Below are 15192 nucleotides of genomic sequence, written 5' to 3' on the forward strand. Positions count from 1 at the left end.
AATACTGGGATGGAACCCTTAACTCTGGGTGAGCTACATTCCCAGGCCCTTTAAACTTCATTAAATTTTTATTTTAAGACAGGGTCTCACTAAGTTGCCAAGCTTTCTAGGCTGGGTTCAAACTTGTGACTTCTCGCCTCAGTCTCCTAGAGTGCTGGGATTATGGGTCTGCGTTGCCATACCTGTCTTGGGATTTCTTTTTTTTAAAATTAATTTTATTGGTACATTTTAGGTATACAATATAATGACATTCATCATTGGAGATTTGTACTTTTACATAATCTCTCTTGATTCTTATTTTTTTCCCCCTTCCCCTGCCCTCCCTTCAACTCCTCCCCTCCTCCCTATTTACAAAGGCTTTGTTTCCATTTTTTTCATTTTTTCATATTAAATTATTTCCCTTCTTGCCTTGCCCCAATCCCTCCCATTTCCACTTCCCCTTTGCCCCTTTTCTTCCTATTTCACATTATCTATTATACCTTTTAGTCCTTATTTATACTTTCAGTTTTTCACACCAGAGAAACTATTCAGATTTCTTTCTTGATTTTTATATCAGATAATTAGCTATGTGACATAGAGAAGTACTAATTGTTTTTGTATGTTGATTTTGCATCCTGTAATTTGAGAATTCACTTACTAATTTTAATAGCATTTTTCCTTTTGTGAAATCTTTGGGCTTTCTGCATATAAAACCATATCATGTACAAACAGTGATGATTTGATTTTTTCTTTTTCACTTTGATTGCCTTTCTTTCTTTGTCTTGCTTGATTGCTTTGGCTGGGAATTCCTGTACTATATTGAATAAAAATGATAAAACTGAGCATTCTTGTCTTGTTGCAGATTTTAAGAAAGTTTTCAGCTTTTCCCCACTTATAATAACCTTAGCTGTTTGTTTATTTTATGAGGCCTATGTTATGTTGAGGTACATTCCTTCTAAATATAATTTTAGGGTTTTTTTTAATCATGTAGGGTTACTGAATATTACCATGTATCCATTCTATATTAACATGATCACATTTTTATGATTTATTCTGTTGTAGCATATCATCTTTACTGGTTTACATATGCTGAACTATTCTTACATCCCTGGAATGAATTCCACTTGATTATAGTAAAAACTATTTTATTATGTGATTGGATTTGGTTTTCTAGCACTTCATAAGAGATTTTAAAATCTGTGCTTATCACAGGTATTGTCCTGCAACTTTCCTTTTTGTGTGTTCTTTTCTGGTTTTGGTATCAAGGTAACGTTTACCCTGTAGAATGGCCACTTCTTCCATTTTTGATAATCATTTAAGTTCTGTGTTAAGTGTTGGATAGAACTCAGTAGTTAAGTTGTCTGATCCTAGACTCTTCTTTGATGAGAGACTTTGATTACTAATTCAATGTTTCTACACATTATTGGTCTGTTCTGGTTTCCTATTTCTTTATGATGCCATGTTGGTATGGTGTATGTACCCAGAATTTATCTGTTTCTTGTAGTTATCTAATTTATTGGGATGTATTTGTTCACAATAATCTCTAATGATTGTATTTCTGTGTTGTCAGTTATAATCTTTCCCCTTTTATCTATTTTTATTTATTTGAATCTTCTCTCTTTTTCTTAGTCCAGCTAAAGACTTTGCTAATTTTATCTTTTTGTTGTTTTTTGTTTTTTGTTTTTGTTTTTGTTTTGTTTTGTTTTGTTTTGGTACTAGGGATCGAACTCAGGTTCTTGTGCTTGCACAGCAGGCAGCAAAACCACTGAGCTAAATCCTCGGCCCTAATTTTATCTTTTTGAAGAACCTACTTTGTTTCATTGATTTTTTTTTGTATTGTCTTTTTAGTTTTATTTGATTTATTTCTCCTGTGAACTTTATGATTATATTCCTTCTACTAGTGTTGAGTTTGGTTTATTCTTGGTTTTTAAGTTCCTTGAAATGCAGAGAAATAGGTTGTTTATTTAAGATATTTCTGCTGTTTTGATGTAGGCACTGATTGTTATGAACTTCTCCCTTAACATGGCTTTTGCTTTTATTTTATAGATTTATGTATGTTGTGTCTCTATTTTCATGTTTTTTCAGAAACTTTTAAAACTTCCCCATTGAGTTCTTCCTTTATCCATTGGCCATTTAGGAGTAAGTTATTTAATTTCCATATATTTGTACAGTTTCTAAAGTTTCTCCTGTTATTGCTTACTACTTTTATTGCATTGTGGCTGCAAAAGATACTTGATATGATTTTGTTTTTTTAAAAAAATGCTTTCCTACCTGTCTTCTTCAATGCATCGTGTCTTGGTATTATATTTAAAACAGACACAATGGTTTCTCATTTGGTTTCCTTAGCACTTGTGATTATAATTTGATACATGAACAACTTTTCCAACTGATGTATCTTTAAGAGCTGGGGATTTAGCTCAGTGGTTCTGCTGCCTCCCTCCCAAAAGCAAGGACCTGAGTTCAATCCCCAGTACCAAAACAAAAGATTGGTAAATCAAATTGATGTATCTTTAGAGAGATGCTCCTCAAATGGTCTTACTCAGCCACCATCTTTGTTCCTAAAATATGTATTTTTTCACATGCATAAGCTATCTACCTATTGATCGAAAGAAAGGTAGATAGATACAGACATAAACATAAATATAGGTCTAAACACAAACATAGATATCTTCCCTTTTCAAGTGGTTTAGATATTAACCTGTTGAGGAGATACTCTTTGATATGTAATAGGAAAATCAATGGCATACATGAAAATAAGTAACCAGGAGAATTAAATGTCCTTATTATTACATGAGATATTTGGACTAAATGTCTTCAAACCTAAATAGATAATAAATTAATATTTCAACTACTAGTAATTTTGAAATAGGAAGGACAATGATAATTCTCCTGGGAATACTCAACAAGCAGAGACCACATCCTTCCTTTTATTTAATATGCTTGAATCTTCCATCAGCACCGTTGTCCAGTCAGTCTGAGAGAAATCTTTCCTGGATCAATTGTATAGTATTGTACTCCACATCTAACTAATTTTTTTTACACATGTAAAGTCAAGCACTTAGTACTCCTCTACTCCTGATGTTTTCTCAAACCACATATACTCATTTGAAAGCATATCCTTTATCAAATAATAAGCTTGTTTTAGACAAATGATCAACATAAAAATCAATTTTCTATCTGACCATCCAGTAGAGTAGCAGATTCCTCAAACAACAGCCAATTATAGTTTCACCTGGATAAATAGGTAGAGAAATGTATGAAGTGGAATCTCAAGACAGCATTCTTTGTGAAAAATATTATTTTGATAAGATTTTGCAGCAGTGAGGGTGGTTCCTCACTATCAGTGATTATAGCATCTACTTTGACAAGGAGAAATCATGTCCTCAAGACACACTCTTTGCTGCTGTAGCCTTGGTTTTAAAGAACCCATTTGAATAATTTGTGAAAGCATCACAGGGATCGGCTTAGAGCAGGAACATAGCCTCAGAAAGAACCTGGCCTTACTTCTGCTGTCAGATAATTGAATGAGAATCTCTTATTTGTTAGACTCACAAATCATCATCTCTATTTGCATTTGTGTTGGAAGAAGGAAGTTTTGCATTTGTGAGGTTATATGTCTACTGATTAGAAACTCTCAAAATGAAAGTTACCTGCCATTCTCTCTAGATTTAGCAGTAGAGTACCATTTATGTGCACACATTTCCATCAGTGAAAGTAAAATAAATTACATGAATTAATTTAAATTACTTCATCAGCCACATTTGCAGGATTTCATGACATTTAAATAATTACACATTGGCTGTGGAAAGAAATACATGTCTGAAATAAGATTCAGTCCTAAGAGAGGAGCTCAAATTTTTCTCTGAAGTTTCTGTACTGAGAATGAAGACAAGTGCTCAGTCATTTTTAATCTAGCTAAGTGCCATTAAATTTTTTAAATGGCCCTGAAATTATGGATTGTAGGCTTTTTGCTTAGGATCTACTGAAAGTTGAGCATTAGTAGATCAAGTGGTAGTATCTCTGATTCCAAGCTCTTATTACAGAACTTTTCTTCTTTTAACTAAATGACTCAAATGAAATAACTATGGAAATGTTGCATCAGATTTTTTATTTATGAGGCTAGAATTGTCCTAGCAGTAATGGTGGTAGACTGTGAGTTCCAGAATCAATACTGATGAGCTGGGGTGGATTTCCTTCTTAGAATCCAAGTTCGAAGGGACCCTGATGGTGTATTATATTTTGAACATGTCAATGTTGGTAAAAAGAGCTGTTTGGAAAGAAGTGTTGATACTGATAGTATGAGGTCATGAAGTAACATCACATCTTTTTTTTTTTTTTTTTTTTTTTTTTTTTTTAGTAACAGCAGGTTATAATTACTTCATTTGTTATGGTTTAAATTGAGAATGCCCCCCACCATGTCTCATGTGCTCAGAGGTGGGACTTTTGGAAGGTAATTAGATCACAGGGGCACTATAGCTCAATGTGATGGTAGTGGGTAGAGCCTGGTTGGAAAGAGGGGAGTGACCTGGAAGGGTATATCTCTCCACCCTGCTCCACTCTTCTTTTTCTGCTTCCTGACCACCATGAGGTAAGCGGCATTCCTTTGCCAGACCCTTCTACCATGCCCTTCTTGCCTTGGAGCCAGTCAATAACAGACTGAAAATATGAGCCAAAATAAACTCCTCCTTGAAGTTGTGGGTGTCAAACATTGTCTCAGTGATGAGAAAATCACTAATATCTCCCGATTCCAGAAGGTGAGAATCAAGCCCAGCCCAGAATATAGGTTCCAAGCTTCATATTATTTTGTATATTTTAAAAGATTCTCTCTTTTCCATTTCCTTGAAATGTCCTTTGATTAAATTTCAGTTTTAAAAACAGTCTCCGTAGGAGACTCCAGTACATATACCATAATGGGGCCATTTACTTTAAATGAATGAATTTAACATATCAAAACCAAAAATGAAGTAATGATCTTCTAAAAACAAATAGTGTTAAAATAAGTACATACTGAGAACGAGAGCCACTAAGTAAAGAATTAAGATGATTCTATACATGAAACAATTCTTCATGAGGTATGTAATCATTATGTACTGCAAACCTACATTAATAAAAATCAAAAGAAAAGGAAAGGTGAAGAAAGAGGGTTGTGAGGATAAATTTAATAGAAGAGTTGGATGAGAGTTACTGAGAATCATGGAGTGTTGGAACCTGGCCTTTGGGTTCAAGATGAGTCAGAAATGATCATAGTTTAGATATAAAATTTCCTCCCAAAATTTCATTTGTTCATAGGTGGGCTTTTGAAAGGTGACTTGAATATATGGACACTGTTCTTATCAGTGGATAGATCCAGTGATTCATAATTGAATGTGCGGTCATGAGGTAGGGCCTGTTGGAGTAGGCAGGTAACCGAGAGCCTGAATTAGAGGGTGTATTATCATCCCTGGCTCCCCTTTTCTCTCCCTGCTTCCTGGTTGCCATGAGGAGAACAGCTTTCCTCCTCTATGCTCTTTCACCATGTTGCTTCTGCCTTGGAGCCAACTGACTATGGACTGAATCCCCCCAAACTGTGAGTCAAATTAAACTTTTCCTCCTTTAAGTTGTGTGCATCAGGTATATTTCCCCAGTGACAGGATAGCAACTAATACAAATTCAAATCTCATTCATTCACTAGTTTTTAGGTATCATAGGTGTGTACCTCCTTTGAACCTTTGCCCCACTCCCCTCATATAAAGAATACAATGTCACCAGTCTAAGAATTTTTCTGAAGTTTTTAGGTAATACAAAATACTAGCATGCAGTATCTCTTATATGAGCAATTAATAAAATACATGTATTTTTACATCAAATACTAAGTGAATATAAAAGATTATTCAGGTGAAAAAGGCAGATGTGATACAACTCAAATAAGGAATGAGCATGTATAATTCAAAAACACAGATAGCTATTGTATTTGGAAAATGAAGACGAAGGTAGGCATGTTAAGATTTTATAGAGTAGCATTGTATTAGGCTTTAAATCCAGACTGCTAGTGTTGAAATTCCAATTCCACCATTTAAAGCTCTGCTTCATTACACAAACTACTTAAACACTCTGCATTTTACTGTATTCATTGTAAAATGAGGATACTGATAATCACCTATTTTGTGGATTGTTCTAAGAATTGAATTAAGTGATATTTACAAATCTCTGAGCTAGCACATAACAAGCACTCAGTATGCTTTACTTTTCATTATGAGTTTTAGGTTCCTGGGCACTACTTCATTATTTTTCTTTTTATTCTTTAAGACACAGGAAAAAAGAAGAATATCTTTCAATTGTTAAAAATATGTTATTGGTTGGTTTCTAGTTTGGATGTTAAAAGTCACGAAAGACCATTAGTCTTACATTAACAACTAAAATAAGCAGTATAAAATATACAAATTGTAAAAATCATAAATCTGAACAAATTGCAAAGTATCATAGAATGCAGATCAAGAGGCTTATCACTAGTCTCATCACTAGAGGAAGAATCCACTACAGATGGGATAGAACAAAACCAACTGATGTACCAATTCATGTTTAATAGCTATATTCGGGCTCTTGAAATTGATTAGAATTACAAGTGCCCCAGCCATAGAGCAATCTTTACTTACCCTCACCATTTGGAAAATAACACACACGCACACACATGCACACACACATACGGGAAAACATACACACAATGGTATTAAGCCCTCAGATAAGAGAAAATAAATTTAGCGAGAGATATCTAAGACCTTAACATTGAAAACTGCAAAATAGTTTCGAGAGAAATTAAAGATGTAAGTAAACGCAAAGACATAGCGTATTTCTGGATAGGAAAATTCATTATAGTTTAAACTATCATTTTTTTTTTTTTAGCGTGCATAGTACTCTTTTTTTTGTCCATGTCCCTTCTTTCCATTTCCCCTCCCCCCCTCTCTTGTTCCCCTTCTCATTTGTCCATTTTCCTCCCATTTCCCAATATCTATTATACATTTTGGTTCTTATTTTCACTTTCAGTTTCTCACACCAGAGAAACAATGAGATATTTTAACATGTGTGTCCTATTTAACTCACTTAAGTATGGTCTCAAAGTATATCCATTTACCCAGAAATGTCTCAAGCCTATCCTTTTTTAGAAGTAGAGTAGTAATCCATTGTATTATTTAGTAGAGTAGTAATCCACTGAATTAGAAAACCACATCTTATTTATAAATTTGTCAGTTGATGAGCATTTGGACTGTTTCTAAGATTTAGCTATTACAAACTGTGTAGCTATAAACATGGGTGTGCATATATCACTATGGTATGATTCTTTTTTTTTTTTCTTTGGTACTGGGGATCAAACTCAGGTCCTTGCGCTTTTGAGGCAGGCACTGGAATCACTGAGCTAAATTCCTGGCCCTGGTATGATTCTTTTAATTCTTTCAGGAAGATACTAAGAAGGGGAATAGCTGGGTTGAATGGAACCTACAGTTTTAGGGTTTTTTGAGGACTCCCTAGACTTATTTCCACAGTGGTTGCACCAGCCTACATTCCCACCAACAGTGGATATGGGTTCCTTTTTTCCCCCACAGCGTGCCAGCATTTCTTATTGGTTGATTTCTTGATAATGGCCATTCTTTCTGGAGTGAAATGAAATCTGAGCGTTGTTTTAATTTGCATCTCTTGAATGACCAGGAATATTGAACATTTTTTCATATATTTATATGCTGTTTCTACTTCTTCATCTGAGAAGTGTATGTTCATTTCAAATGCTCATTTTTGGATTGGGTCTTTAAATTTGGGGGGTCTGATTTTTTTAGTTCCTTACATATTCTAGATAGTAGTCCTCCGCTTGCAAAGTTTTTTCCCATGCTGTGGGTTGTCTCTTCACTCTGTTGATGGTTTTACTTTCTGTGCAAAAGCTTTTTAATAAAATGAGGCCCCAGTTGTTGATTCTTTGTAATATTTCCCATGCAGTCTGGGTATTGTTCATGAAGTCTGGGTTTTGTTCATGAAGTCTTTGTCTACTCCTATGTCCTCAAGTGTTCTACCTATTCTCTCTTCCAGAAGATTTAGTGTTTTTGCTTTAATATTTAGATCTTTGATCCATTTTGATTTTAGGTTAGTGTGTAGTGAAAGATATGGGTCTTTGGCATGTGGAAAGCCTAACTGATATGTATTGACTTATCCTTGTTGTGTTATTTTCCTCTTGTTGATTCCCTTCCCCCCCCTCCTCTGTCTAATTGCTTGCCTTGCCTAGTGGATTCATTCTGTTGGTGTTCCTGGAGCTGTAGGCCTTGTTATCTCTTTCTAGAATGTTCTTCAGAACATTGAGCAGTCTGCTGTGTTTCTGATAGGCTTTCCTTTATAGGTGATTTGTTTCTTTTCTCTAACAGCTTTTAATATTCTGTTCTTGTGTTGAATTTCTGGAATCCTGACTATTATATGCCTCGATGTAAGTTGTTGTTGTTCTTGTTATTTTGTTTGTTTGTTTATCACAGCTAATTGGAGTTCTATATGCCTCACTCATCTGTTTGACAAATTCTTTTTCCCTGCTTGGGAAGTTTTCTGCCATTACTTCTGTGAACGGGTCTTTTTTTTTAGTTCTTTTATTGGTACATTTTAGGTATACAATTCGTTTACATTTATCATTGGGTGTTTGTACCTGTGCATTATGTATCTTGGTTCTTATTTTTTTTTCCCCATTACCTGTGCACCCTTCACCCCCTCTGCCCTTCCCTATTTACATAGATTTCATTTCCATTTTTTTCTTTTTTCATAGTTTTTCCTTTCCCTCTTTTCCTTTCCCCTTCCCCTCCCTTCACTCCTTCGTCTTTGGACCTTTTTCCTACATCAAATTATCAATTATTCATTTTGATCATTTTAACCCTTGTTTGCATTATCAGTTTCTCACACTAATGAAATTATTTGGTATTTATACATGTGTGTCCTATTTATTTCACTTAAGAGTAGGGCCTCCATACGCATCCATTTAGCTATAAATGACTCTAGTTTTTCATTCTTTATAGTTGAGTAGTACTCCATTTTATAAAAATTCCACATTTTCTTTATCCAGTTTCCAGTTGATGGACACTTGGGCTGCTTCCAAGCTTTAGCTATTACAAATTGTGCCACTATGAACATGGGTGCACATATATCTCTATGGTATGATTCTTTTAATTTTTTTGGGAAGATACCCAGCAGGGGAATAGCTGGGTCAAATGGGACCTCTAGTCCTAGTTCTTTGAGATATCTCCATACTGACTTCCACAGTGGTTGCACCAGTCTGCATTCCCACCAGCAATGGAGAAGGGTTCCTTTCTCCCCACACCCTGCCAGTATTTGTTATTTATTGATTTCTTGACAGCAGCCATTCTTTGTGGGGTGAGGTGGAATCTCAGTGTTGTTTTCATCTGCATCTCTCCAATGACCAGTGATGTTGAACATTTTTTCATATTTTTTTTGTTGCTTTTACTTCCTTATCTGAGAAATGTCTGTTTATTTCAGATGCCCATTTATGAATTGGGCCTTTGAATTTGGGGGGGTCTGATTTTTTTCAATTCTTTATATATTCTAGATAGTAGTCCTTTGTCTTAGGTACAGCTGCTAAAAATTTTTTCCCATATTGTAGGTTGCCTGTTAGCCCTGTTGATGGTTTCTTTTGCAGTGCAGAAGCTTTGTAATAAGATGAGATCCCAGTTGTTGATTCTTTCTGCTAGTTCCTGTGCTGCTGAGGTTTTGTTCATGAAGTCTTTTCCTATGCCAATGTCTTCAAGAGTTCTGCCTAACTTATCTTCCAGCAAGTTTAGTGTTTCTGTCTTAATATTTATATCTTCAATCCACTTCAATCTTAGTTTAGTGCATGGTGATAGGTATGGGTAAGTTTTAATTTTTGGCAGGTTGAAATCCAGTTTTTCCAACACCATTTATTAAATAGGCTATCTTTCCTCCAATGAGAGTGGTTGGCTCCTTTGTCAAAGATGAGGTGGCTGAGCATGTCTGGAGTTGTTTCTGCATCTTCTAATCTATTCCACTGATCCTCAGGTCTGTTCCTTTGCCAGTACCATGTTGATTTTATCACAGTAGCTTTGTAGTATAGTTTCAAGTTGGGTATTGTGATACCCCCAGCCATGTCTCTGTTGCCTAGAATTGCTTTTGGTATTCTAGGTTTCTTATGGTTCCAAATGAATTTTTGGATTGTTTTCTCTAGTTCTGTGAAGTATATTGTTGGAATTTCAATTGGCATTGCATTAAATCTATATAGCAGTTTTGGAATTATGGCCATTTTCACTATATTGATTCTTCCTACCTAGGAACAAGGGATATCTTTCCATTTTCTTATATCCTCCTTGATCTCCTTTTTCAGGGAGCTGTAGTTTTCAGTGTAGAGGTCTTTTGCTTCCTTTGTTAGATTGATGCCTAGATATTTCATTTTTTTGGATGCTATTGTAAAAGGAATTGTTTCCCTAATTTCTTTCTCAGTGAATCTGTTATTTGTGTACAAGAAGGTTATTGTTGTTTGAGTGTTGACCTTGTATCCAGCTACTCTACTGAATCTGTCAATTAAGTCTAGAAGTCTTTTGGCAGAGTTTCTTGGGTCTTCTATGTAAAGTATCATATTGTCAGCAAATAATGACAGTTTAACTTCTTCCTTTCCTATCTTTATTCCTTTTATTTCTTTCTCTTTTCTAATTGCTGTGGCTAATGTTTCCAGAACTATATTGAACAGGAGTGGTGATAGTGGGCATCCTTGTCTTGTTCCTGATTTTAGCATGAAAGTTTTCAGTTTTTGACCATTTAGTATGATGTTGGCTGTTGGTTTTTCAAAGATAGCCTTAATCAGGTTAAAATAAAGACCTTCTATTCCACTTTTCTGTAGGGTTTTTATCATGAATGGGTGTGGGATTTTGTCAAATGCCTTTTCTGCATCTATTGAGATGATCATATGGATTTTGTCCTTGACTCTGTTAATATGGTGTATTACATTTATTGATTTATGAATGTTGAACCATCCTTGCATCCCTGGGATAAATCCGACTTGGTCAGGGTGTATGATCTTCTTGATGACCTTCTGTATTCTGTTTGCCAGTATCTTTTTGAGGATTTTTGCATCTATGTTCATTAGGGAGATTGGCCTGTAGTTCTCTTTTTGGCTTGGGTCTTTCCCTGGTTTTGGAATCAAAGTAACACTTGGTTCCAGGAATGAGTTTGGAAGCCTTGCTTCCCTTTCAATTTCCTTGATGAGTTTAAAGAGTAATGGCATTAGTTCTTCTTTAAATGCCTTTAAAAATTCAGCAGTGAGGCCATCCAGACATGGGCTTTTCTTTGTTGGTAAATATTTTATTACATTTTCAATTTGACTCATTGTAATTGGGGTGTTTAGAATTTCTATACCTTCTTCATTTAACTTTTACAATTCGTATGTATCTAGGAATCTGCCCATTTCTTCTGTGTTTTCCATTTTATTGGAGTAGAGGTTCTTGAAGTAGGTATTGATGATCCTCTGGTTTTCTGTTGGATCTGTTGTGACTTCACCTTTTTCATTCTTATTGTATGTATTTGTGCCTTTTCTTTCCTTTTTTTGATAAGGTTGGCTAAAGGTTTATCAATTTTATTCTTTTAAAAAACCAACTCTTTGATTCATTGATTTTTCGTATAGTTCTCTTAGTCTCCATTGCATTGTTTTCTGCCCTAATGTTTATAATTTCCTCTCTTGTATGAGCTTTGGATTTGTTATGTTCTTCTTTTTCTAGGATCTTGAGGTTCTGCATTAGGTTATTTATCTGAGTTTTCTCTGTTTTCCTAATATGGGCATTCACTGCTATGAATTTCCCCCGTAGAACTACTTTCATTGTGTCCCATAGATTCCTGTATGTTGTACTGACATTTTCATTTACTTGTAGAAACAGTTTAATTTCTTCTTTAATTACTTCTGTGACCCATTGGTTGTTCAAGAGGGTGTTTCCATGTGTTTGTTGGAGTTTTGTGGTTTCTTATGGTATTGATCTCTAATTTTATTGCACTATGGTCTGTTAATATACAGGGGGTAACTTCAATTCTTTTACATTTACTTAGATATGTCCTATGAGTTAGTGTGTGGTCTATTCTGGAGAATGACCAGTGTGCAGTCGAAAAGAATGTGTATTCCGATTTTGTGGGGTGGAACACTCTGTAAACATCTATTAAGTCCATTTGTTCAATAGCTTGGTTCAGTTCTAGAATTTCCTTGTTAACTTTTTGTCTAGATGATCTATTTGTGATAATAGGGTATTGAGGTCCCCCACTACAATTGTGTTAATGTTTATTTGGTTTTTCATGTCTATTAATATTTGTTTTGTATAATTGGGGCATTTGTATATGGTGCATATATATTTAGGATTGTCATCTCTTCCTCTTGGATTGTTCCCTTCACAAGGTTGTAGTGACCATCTTTGTCTCTTTTAATTAGTTTTGGTTTGAAATCTACTTTTTCTGCAAATAAGATTGCTACCCCTGCTTTCTTCTGGGTTCCTGTGGCGTGGAGAACTGTTTTCCATCCTTCTAATTTCAGTCTATGAGTTTCTTTTTGAGTTAGGTGTGTTTCTTGTATACAGCATATTGTTGTATTTTCCTTTTTAATCCATTCTGCCTCTCTGTTTCTTTTGATTGGTGAATTGAGGCCATTAACATTGAGAGTTATAATTGATAGATATTGATTTATCCTTGTCGTGATGTTTTACTTTTGTTGGCTCTTTTATTTCTTATTTTTTTCCCCTTTCCCTTTAGTGTCTTACCTTGCCTGATGGCTTCCCTCTGTTGGGCCTCATGAAGGTGTGTCTTTCATTGCTTTTTTCTAGAATATTGTTTAGTATTGCTTGTAGTGCTGGTTTGGTGTTCATGAAATTTCTCAGGTGTTCTTTGTTGTGGAAGAATCTAATTTCCCCATCGATTTTGAATGATAATTTTGCAGGATACAACAGTCTAGGTTGGAAGTTATTTTGTTTTAGGGCTTGAAATACTTCACTCCAGTCTCTCCTTGATTTGAGGGTTTGTGTTGAGAAGTCTGCTGTGATTCTGATGGGCTTTCCTTTGTAGGTGATTTGTTTCTTTTCTCTAACTGCTTGTAGGATTTTGTTTTTCTGTTGGGTTTCTGGGATCTTGACTATTATATGTCTAGATGTAGTTTTTTTTATCATGCCTAGTTGGAGTGCTATATGTCTCACTTATCTGTATGTCCAATTCTCTACCTCTGTCTGGGAATTTTTCCACTATTACTTCTGTGAACAGTTTTTTTATGTCAATTGTGGTTTTTCCTGTTTTCACATGGACTCCTATCAGTCTTATGTTATTCTTCTTTGCATCATCTAGCAGTTGTTGGATTGATTTCTCACGGTCACTTACTATTTTTAAGAAATGTCTATTTTCATGGTCTGTAACCACGATCCTGTCTTCTATATCTGATATGCTATCTTCAGATTCCCTTAATCTGCTGTGGATACTTTCAATGGAGTTTTTGATCTCCTGAATATCTGTTTGAATCTGTTTCATGGATTACATTTCTTTCTTATGTTGGGCGATCATGGTTTCCATTTCTTTCTTTTGCTGGATATTCATGGCTTCCAGCATGTTTCTGAGCTCATCTATTTTTTTTTTATCTGTTTCTAGTCTAGATCCTCTAATCATGTCTTTCACTCTGCTCACCATCTCTGTGGATATCTGGGAGATTATTTCTGCTTTGAATTTTTCTAGAGCCTCATTCATCTGTTTTGTTACTTCCTGTGCTATCAGTTCAGGGTATCTAAGTGTTTGGTTATGAGACTTTTCCATCTCATTTCCCCCAGGATTTACCCTCGGTGGGGTGGAAGTCTGAGTTTGTGCCTTGCTTAAATGTCTTCTCATTTTTGTTTTTGGTACTGTCCTTGGTTTAACTCCTGGGTTGATAGTTTGAAATTGCTTATTGTAGGTATCTTTGTTGCTTGTAATTAGAACACTTATGGAATGATTGCTTCTCAGAGGTGTCTTCCAGATATAGCTGGTCTTGAAGTTTTGATTCTCTAACGACTCTAAGGCTATCTCATTTTCCTTATACTAGGAAGATTCATTGACTAGATCAATACCAACACCTTAGACCAAGTGATACAATCAGCAACACCATTGCATCAAGTACATCTTTGAAAATGACATTAGTGGTAGTTACTAATCTATCACCTTTAGCTGTGTGAACTAAATCAAGATCGAGGACCAATCCAGCATATAGTGAATAAACTCTTCACTGTAACAACTTTACCCTTTGGGATGGGGAGTTAGAAGGGGTTGGAGAGGGAGGGACAGATGGGAAGAAGGATAGGGGAAGGTTAGCAGTGTGTTCAGAGGACACAGGTGAGAAGGAAAAAGAGAATACTAGGAAAATAAAGAAGAACTCTGAATGAGGACCAAAACAGGGACAGAAAGGGAAGATGAACAATGTGGGAGAGCAAGAGAGTGAAAGAGAGAGACAAAGGAAAGAGAAAAGAAAGAAGAAAAGAAAAGAAAAAAAGGAGAGCAAAACAAATATTTGCAAAGAGTAGGGGAAAAAATTAAAGATAAGAGGAGCAAAAGAAAAGCAAAGAGAAAAAAACCAAAATAATAAAAACTAATTTTGGGAATAAAAAATAACCATGAAGATGAAGGGCCTCTTTCAGGATATGTCTCTGCTGTCACAATAGACAACGTGGGATGCAGTGTGCAGATATAAGTCAATGAGTCTCAGCAAGCTAGTCCCAGACCCATGAGAATCAGGCAGATTTCTGGCTGCAAGTCCCAAGTTGAACTTCCTGTCCTCCTGTAGGGTTGAACTCTGCAGAGTTGTATTGCAGGTTCCAGCTGCCCTTCCCCTAAAGATAGTCCCAGTCCTGATGGGAGGTGAAGATGACTGCAACTTACCCAGTACAGTGGTCTGGTGGTCCGGTGTCCTCTGCGTCTTTGTTGTGTGGAACCAGATTGCTGTATAGAGGAGCGGGGGTGGGGGTGGGGGGTGTCCAGTGGATTGCTACTGGGGTGCAGGCTGATGTGGCATGTTTCCTGTGACCTAGGTAGGGCATCTGCAGACTTGCCTGTCTGCAGCGGGCTGATCTAAACTATCATATTATAACTATGAAAAGACTGGGTGGGGATTTAGCTCAGTGGTTTTGCCACCTGCTGCACAAGCGCAAGGACCCGAGTTCGATCCCCAGTACCAGAAAAGACAACTCAGTTGAAATGTGTATAATT

The sequence above is a fragment of the Heterocephalus glaber genome, unplaced genomic scaffold (assembly GCF_053883595.1).
Source record: "Heterocephalus glaber isolate CG9 unplaced genomic scaffold, H.glaber_assembly_v1.0 deba00000546, whole genome shotgun sequence".
NCBI lineage: Eukaryota > Metazoa > Chordata > Mammalia > Rodentia > Bathyergidae > Heterocephalus > Heterocephalus glaber.